Source organism: Callithrix jacchus, chromosome 12 (assembly GCF_049354715.1).
Source record: "Callithrix jacchus isolate 240 chromosome 12, calJac240_pri, whole genome shotgun sequence".
NCBI lineage: Eukaryota > Metazoa > Chordata > Mammalia > Primates > Cebidae > Callithrix > Callithrix jacchus.
The window spans coordinates 126,925,813-126,933,102 of record NC_133513.1 but is presented as its reverse complement, the minus strand read 5'-3'; the positions used below and the strand labels follow the sequence as shown (position 1 = coordinate 126,933,102).

At 42.8% G+C, this 7,290-nt stretch overlaps 1 long non-coding RNA gene across 1 annotated transcript; it reads right to left on the bottom strand.

Moving 5' to 3' along the window:
* Positions 1–3,021: 3,021 nt before the first annotated feature.
* LOC128929211 (uncharacterized) lies at positions 3,022–5,922 on the bottom strand. The gene is made up of 3 exons (XR_008475274.2): positions 5,815–5,922; positions 5,043–5,155; positions 3,022–3,136 (listed from the first exon to the last, which is right to left on the bottom strand). It is a non-coding gene; the product is annotated as an uncharacterized LOC128929211 (long non-coding RNA).
* Positions 5,923–7,290: the final 1,368 nt, after the last annotated feature.

Below are 7,290 nucleotides of genomic sequence, written 5' to 3'. Positions count from 1 at the left end.
TCCTAAAAGGCAAAGCAGGAATAAAAGCAAGAACCCCCTCACCTGACTGACCCACGGCTGAAGGAATCAGTGGCTGGAAGACAGCAAAACCTGATACTGTTGAAAAGAAAAATGGGGAGATAATGATATTCACTTGGGGTGGCTGGCAAAACATTAAACATTAGGAAAAGTTATAGATTGTAATCTCAAAACTTTTGGAAGGCCAAAAATTTTATTGAGGCTTGCTGAAGGCAGCCACCCTGTCAACATCAGCATAGCAAAGAGAGAAAGACCATCAAAGGCCTCCCCAGTTTATGTCTGTTTACCCCACATCCCTTTGTCTCCACTGTTTACTCATGTAAACTTTGTGCTGGGTGGCCCCTCAGGGGAAGATTGAAGGCAAATTACTGTTAATAGTGTTTACTCTGAGCCCCAGAACCTAAAGATTTCGTCAGTAGTAAAACCATTCTCTTAACCATGTTAATTATCTACAAGTGTGTTAACTTAGAGCCTCTGTTGTAAAATCTAGGGGAATCAAAGTGTGGAAGAACAGGGGGTCTTGGTCGATTGGTTGCGTTTTGCCCTCTGAAAGCAGCCAACGGCCATCCCATGCCCACTTAAATCACTGTAATGGTGTGAGAGTGCATCATTCATCGTCGTTAAGTCAGGGTCCGCAGGCCAGACTTCCACCAGTGGTGGTTGACATCTCACAAGGGGACTCTTGAGACAGACACGCATGGAAAGGTACTTGTCCTTGGCGGGGTGGGGGGGCAGGCTGCATTCAGCTTGCCTCAATAAAACCTTTTGGCCTTCCAAAAGGTTTGAGATTATAATCTATAATTTTCCCTAATATTTAATATTTTCTCAGCCACCCCAAGTAAATATCAACACTCTGGCACCATAGCAGTTTGAGGGCACCCCAGCCCAGAAGCTCAGCAGGGTCAGACTTGTTTGACCTTGGAGCTTGGATGGGGGACAACCTGGGGACAGCAAGGGCTGGAGGCTTTTGACTTTCCCCTTCTGGTTTTCCCTACTTGTCCCAACCGCCCCTGACTCACTGCCTCCCCCTACTTTTTTCCGCCTGCCTGTGCCCCCATGGAAGCCCCACACATTCTTTTGGGGATCTGCCCAGCAGCCCTCAGGCATTATAGCACCCTGTCGGGGCCAAAGCATGGAAGCTAAGAAGGGTCAAGCCTGGCTGGGGCTTGGATGGGGGCTGCCTAGAGAAACTGGGGACTGGAGGCTTTTAACTTCCCGCTGCCTTTTCACTTTTCTTTGCTTCTTGCAACGCTTCCCAACTGCTCCCTGACTCTGGCCCCCTGTTTTCCATCAGCCTGCAAGCCCATTGCAGCCTAGAACCTCCTGGTAAAAATTTGTCCCTGTAGACCCTGGGTGTCATAGCAACCTGAGGGTGTTCCAGCCCGGGAGCAGAGCAGGGTCACACCTGGCTGGAGATTGGATGTGGGACTGACTGGGGGTACAGCAGGCTGAAGGCTTTTGGCTTATTGCTCCCTCCCAATTTCCCCCGATTGTAAGGCTTTCCAACCACCCCCAACTCTCTGACCAGGCCTTTTCCCTGCCTGAGACCCTGCCATGGCCCAGGACCTCCCTGAGGGGTCTGTCTCTGAAGTCTCTGAACGCCATCGCAGCCTGAGGGCTCCTCGGCTGGGAAGCTAAGCAGCGTCAGGCCTTGCTCAGGCTTGGATGGGGGACCGCCTGACCACCTGGAAGGACCAAAAATGTCCCCTGGGAGGCAAAATAGTAACCAGCTGGGAACCAGAACCACGGCTTTGTGGGATCAGATCAGTAACCTTGTTCCCAATCCAAGGATCAGAACGCAGATGAAAGAATGTCCAGCTATTGGAACTGGAGTTGGAGCTAGACCTACAACAAAAGCTCCTTCAGAGGGCTGATCCCGTGGCTCAGCCACCGAGCTTGTACAGATGCCATGTAACTCTAGATTTGGGGACAAATGGAATTTAAAGGGTAGAACTAGATAGGGTCTTTCCAATTAGGCCAGGTCACAGTGTGGACTTTTGACAACATCCAGATGCCTGAAACAACCTCAGTCCTGACGTAGAACTTCCCGTGGCACTTGATACCCAACCTGGGTTTGGACCACTCATTGGGATCAGATCCCACCGGAATACTGTGTTTAGGATACTCACAAACAGGCTTCAACAAAGCAGTTCTGAGCAATACTTAGTGTCTGAACTTCATCAGCCTCCATTCCAGCCCACTAGTGAGGACAGAAACATCACACACACATATCCAGGATCTGCAGCAGACCTGTCCTCATTAGGGAGTCTCCCCAGTACTACGCTCTCCCCACTGTTTTGAGCCTGTTTGCTCTTCTGTAATGTTTCCACTTTCCGTCCCACTCCCTAACAGATGATTTGTTCTCTCTGCCCAGCCCCCTAGTTCTGATATTTGCCTGGATTGTCTGTGATCTGGGTAGCCCTTAGGAGGTGGAATCAAGGCCTTGTTGATGGGATTGGGAATTTCTTTTTTTTTTTTTTTTTTTTTTTTGAGACGGAGTTTCGCTCTTGTTACCCAGGCTGGAGCGCAATGGCGCGATCTCCGCTCACCACAACCTCCGCCTCCTGGGTTCAGCCATTTCTCCTACCTCAGCCTCCTGAGTAGCTGGCATTACAGGCACGCGCCACCATGCCCAGCTAAGTTTTTGTATTTTTAGTAGAGACGGGGTTTCACCATGTTGACCAGGATGGCTCTAACTTCCTTAAAGGCGCTGATGAAGCATCTATTGTTTGTATCAAGTGAAGTAAGATCACGATGAAATACGACAGGTTCCACAAGGAGCACAGGAAGAACTGATTTCTTAGACTAATACACTTCATGTTTCAGGACAGGAAATCCAGAAAAAAATTCTGTGGTACGTTAAGTGTGTACTGTAAATTTCATTTCCATGTGAAAACCTGTAGTCAGCTAAAAAGTTCATCCACAAAGAATCTTGGTTAAACTTGTTGAATCCTGGTTCAACTAGCTACTAGTTAAACAATAATTTCACAACAACTCAAGAACTCTGTAAAAGCATTTCCTCTGAATATTTTATTTAGGAAAAAAAAACACAAAAGATAAGGCAGAAACAAAAATCTCAAGTCATTTGCAGTATCTGTCAGCTTTCAATTTGGCTCTCCTATTTAAACAAAGAAAAATAATAAAATTAATCTATGTAAAACATGGCATATATATTCAACTGCTACTAAATGTAAAAAGCTTTTAAAACTGCTCAATTTCGGTTTATTACCACAACACATTAAAATATGCATACTTTTAACTTTAATTTCTATAAAAAATTGATTCTAAATTTATAAAAGGTATTTCCTAATATTCAATAAATGTTGCCTAAGGGCTTTTTCAATCCAGAATAGCAATTTTAATTATTTCTGAATTTAAGTGTCCTCTAAATTTCCATTTAACAGGGTGACAATATTGTATTATTGCAAGTGATAAAAGTTATAAGGACATAGAGCTTATTCTGTTTTAGAGTCTACTTCCTGATTATATTTCATAACTTCTTGATTTCTTAGAACTAGATACATATTCATTTTCTCAGCTAGAAAAAATTCTTAACATTATTTACTGACTTTAGGTATGCACTCTACCAACTAGTTAATAGGAAATATATAATTAAACATTCCCTTTATCAAATAATGTAAAAAAGGGTGAAGGTAACTTTGCAACACAGGACCTGAATGAGTGGCTGGTGATTATCAAAATCTGGCACTTAACTGACTTATACTCGTACACTCACAGCTAATCATTTCTACCACTGTGTTGTAAACCTAGGACATCACTTACCTACACAGGAAGGGTAATAAGTATTAGTAACGTGCTGGGATAAACATCCCGCACACTTCCAGGGTAATAAGTATTAATAACGTGCTGGGATGAACATCCTGCACACTTCCAGGGTAATAAGTATTAATAACGCGCTGGGATAAACATCCTGCACACTTCCAGGGCAATAAGTATTAATAACGTGCTGGGATAAACATCCTGCACACTCCCAGGGCAATAAGTATTAATAACGTGCTGGGATGAACATCCTGCACACTTCCAGGGTAATAAGTATTAGTAACGCGCTGGGATGAACATCCCGCCCACTTCCAGGGTAATAAGTATTAGTAACGCGCTGGGATGAACATCCTGCACACTTCCAGGGTAATAAGTATTAGTAACGCGCTGGGATGAACATCCTGCACGCTTCCAGGGCAATAAGTATTAGTAACGCGCTGGGATGAACATCCCGCCCACTTCCAGGGTAATAAGTATTAGTAACGCGCTGGGATGAACATCCTGCACGCTTCCAGGGTAATAAGTATTAGTAACGCGCTGGGATGAACATCCTGCACGCTTCCAGGGTAATAAGTATTAATAACGTGCTGGGATGAACATCCTGCACGCTTCCAGGGTAATAAGTATTAATAACGCGCTGGGATGAACATCCTGCACACTTCCAGGGTAATAAGTATTAATAACGCGCTGGGATGAACATCCTGCACGCTACCAGGGTAATAAGTATTAATAACATGCTGGGATGAACATCGTACACACTTCCAGGGCAATAAGTATTAATAACGTGCTGGGATGAACATCCTGCACACTTCCAAATCTTACAATGAAACTGCTTCAATCCCACTTGTTTAGCTTTTCTAACCTAGTTTCTCAGCTGATCTATTCTGACTTTAAGGAAACTGAGTTACTCTAACAGAATCTACAGCATTTTTATATCAGTCAAAATGTTTCTTTCTAACTCTGGTTCTAATAGTTATAAAAAGACAATAAATTTATGAAGCAGATACAATCAAACCTGAATTTCTTAACATATATACTTAGAATAGGTTATAATTTTCACTCGTTCTTTTTTGACAGTCCTTCCCCAGACTTATGATGTCCTCTCTAGGTAATATTGCCACATTCATAAATTAGAAATAAAGACAAAATATGAAAACTACAGTAATTTAAGAGAACACAGGTTTTTTACATGCCACTCCTATTGGCTACTGAAAATAGTTGGAAATAAGTAAATAAAGATCTACCTGTCTGGAAACGTCTCATGCAAAAATCCACCTTTCTGAGCCTTTTTTTAAGAATTTTACTGTCTCCTTTACTTATTTTAAGTTTGTGGTCTTGGAAGCTCTGAAATTTCTTTCTGTAAAGAAGATGTCTTCATTGGAAAATACTTCAAACTCTGATTATACATATTTCTATTAAATTTATAAACACTGTCAATTTCTTTTTCACTTATTAAAAATGTCTAATTGTAGGTTTTTAATAAGCTGTAGCTTTTCAACGACAAGGATGACCTTCATAACCCTTCAAGAGGAGAACCACTCATTGACTGGGTAGCACCACAAGGCCCCACTGCTGTCAGGGCGTGCTGGCTGGAGTCCCGTGTCCTGGCCATAGCACAGTCTTTGACTGGCATCACAGCCATTCTGTGATTGACTAACCCAAATGACTTTAGCTTTGAGAGCTGGTAGGATGATGAGGAAAACTGAAGTCTTGAGAAAAACATTTAGCTCAGTGCTCTGTCCTAGAGGCTACACTGTGCTGCCTCTTCTTGTCCCACAGTTTTAATTTTTTCAGATAGGTCTTGCTTTGTCACCCAGGCTGGAATGCAGTGGTGATCAGAGCTCACTTCAGCTTTGAACTCCCGGGCTTAAACAATCCTCCTGGCTCAGCCTCCCGAGTAGCTGGGCCTACAGGCATGCACCACCATCCCCACCTAATTCGGTTATTTATTTTGAAAGCACGTTGAAAAGCAGTTCACTGTCAAATCTGTGGGTCTAAAAGAAAAAGAAGACATACACATAATTGATTTCACACTGTTTTACATTTCCTTTTTCTTCTTCTGGAATGCCATCTTTTTTCTTGGTGTCTCTTTCAGCGCAGGATCTAATCAAGGTATTGGAAAAGAGAATCCAATGGGTTATGTTTATCTACCACCTTCCCCACTTTACATATTACATGAGAACATTCAAGGTGATTTCTTACGCAAGAGAAAAAATTAACCGAGCAATTATATTCAGACGAGGACAGGTTCTAGCTATGTGTTTTTACTTCATATATATAATCTTAAGTAACTGTTATCATATGCTTCCTGTGCAGCCCTTGTGTCAGAAACACTAAAGATAAAATTGTTTAAAAAACATTTTGCAGATCAGATCCTGCTAAGCAATAAAACAAGCGTTTGACTAATTTTGTCCTTATGAAATTATCCCTAGCAGGCAAGCGTTCATTTTATCAGATTGAAAATTTAAGATAGCTCTTTTACTTTGCACAGACTATTACCAAATACATTCAAACTTCTAACATTATACAACTTTTTACTTAATTAGAATCCACCTCTTTTACAAACCTCATATAACCTCCTAAGTTTGGATATTTACTATCTATCCAATTATATGTCATAAGTAAGTTGATCAGCATTGAACAATTAGGATCCCCCACAGAACAGGCAATTGGCAATGGAAGGACTCATGTCTCCTAAGGGATCTCTGTGGCCAGAGTCTAATTCCAGGACTGCTTAGAAAGCGTTTGTGCCAATGACATCCTTGTGACAGTTTTGATTAGAGGGGTCTCAGAAGAACTGAAAACATTCCCTGCTGGGGCCTGTAACACAATGCTACTTTTAGTCATAGGGATCTATGTTCTGGTAGATAAGGCAAGGTCATAAAGGTGAATGGCTGACAGAGATTAAGAGAGCCTGCAAGAAAGGAAGAGAGTTCTAAATAATCACTGTTATGTGAATCAGCAATGGATCTTCTGGTCCCATTAGAAATTTCATTTAACTTGGGTTCCCACTCCCTCCCATCTCTTCTTTCTTTCTTTCTTTTCTTTCTTTCCTTTTGAGACAGTGTCTGGTTCTGTCACCCTGGCTGGAGTCCAACGGCACAATCTTGGCTTACTGCAACCTTCACCTCCCAGACTCAAGCAATCCTCCCTCCTCAGCCTCCCCAGTATCTGGGACCAGAGGCACACACCACTACACCCAGCTAATTTTTTTTTTTCTTATAGAGACAGGATTTTGCCATGTTGCCCAGACTGGTGTCGAACTCCTGAGCTCAGATAATCCTCCCAGCTCAGCCTCCCAAAGTGCTGGGATTATAGGCATGAGGCACCAAGTCCAGCCTGCTTTATTCTTCTATACAGTAGTCTCACTCTATTGCCCCAGCTGGAGCACAGTGGGGGGATCTCGGCTCACTGCAACCTCTAACTCCTGGGCTTAAGCGATTCTCCTGCCTCAGCCTCCTGAGTAGCTGTGATTACAGGCATACGTCACCA